This window comes from Etheostoma cragini, chromosome 18 (genome assembly GCF_013103735.1).
Source record: "Etheostoma cragini isolate CJK2018 chromosome 18, CSU_Ecrag_1.0, whole genome shotgun sequence".
In the NCBI taxonomy this organism is placed as follows: domain Eukaryota; kingdom Metazoa; phylum Chordata; class Actinopteri; order Perciformes; family Percidae; genus Etheostoma; species Etheostoma cragini.
In genome coordinates this window covers 6,949,703-6,951,118 of record NC_048424.1, presented here as the reverse complement: position 1 = coordinate 6,951,118, position 1,416 = coordinate 6,949,703, and positions in this window count along the sequence as shown.

Genomic DNA, 1,416 nt, shown 5'->3' with positions numbered 1-1,416 from the left:
GATTTTTTGACATACAATATTATGACATTTTATAACTTTTTTCAATATACAATACTGTGACTTATTTATGACTTTTTTAACATACTATACTACGATCTTTCAATGATTTTTTTCAACACACTATTCTATGACCTTTTATACATTTTTGACATAATATACTTTTACTTTTTTATGACTTTTCAACATACAATACTATGACTTTTTTATGACTTTTCGACATTATATACTTTGACTTTTTTATGACTTTTCAACATACAATACTATGACTTTTTTATGACGTTTCAACATACAATACTATGACTTTTTTATGACTTTTCAACATACAATACTATGACTTTTTCATGACTTTTCATCATACAATACTATTACTTTTTTAATGACTTTTCATCACACTATACTATGAAATTTGTATGACTTCTTTTAACATAGTATATTCTATGATTTTTGGACATACTATAAACTATGTTTTTTTTAAATACAATATTATAACATTTTATAACTTTTTTCAACATACAATACTGTGACTTAATTATGACTTTTTTTAACATACTATACTACGATCTTTCAATGATTTTTTTCAACACACTATTCTATGACCTTTTTATTAATTGCTGACATAATATACTTTGACTTTTGTATGACTTTTCAACATACAATACTATGACTTTTTTATGACTTTTCAACATACAATACTATGACTTTTTTAAGACTTTTCAACATACAATACTATGACTTTTTTATGACTTTTCATCATACAATACTATGACTTTTTTAATGACTTTTCATCACACTATACTATAATTTTTTCAACACACTATACTATGACATTTTTATGACTTTTTTTAACATAGTATATTCTATGATTTTTGGACATACTATAAACTATGATTTTTTGACATACAATATTATAACATTTTGTAACTTTTTTCAATATACAATACTGTGACTTATTTATGACTTTTTTTTAACATACTATACTAAGATCTTTCAATGATTTTGACAACACACTATTCTATGACCTTTTTATTAATTTTTGACATAATATACTTTGACTTTTTTATGACTTTTCAACATACAATACTATGACTTTTTTCATGACTTTTCATCACACTATACTATGACATTTTTATGACTTCTTTTAACATAGTATATTCTATGATTTTTGGACATACTATAAACTATGATTTTTGACATACAATATTATGACGTTTTATAACTTTTTTCCTTATACAAAGCTGTGACCTATTTATGACTTTTTTTTAACAAACTATACTACGATCTTTCAATGATTTTTTTCAACACACTATTGTATTACTTTTTCATTAATTTTTGACATGGTATACTTTGACTTTTTTATGACTTTTCAACATACAATACTATGACTTTTTTATGACTTTTTGACATACAATACTATTA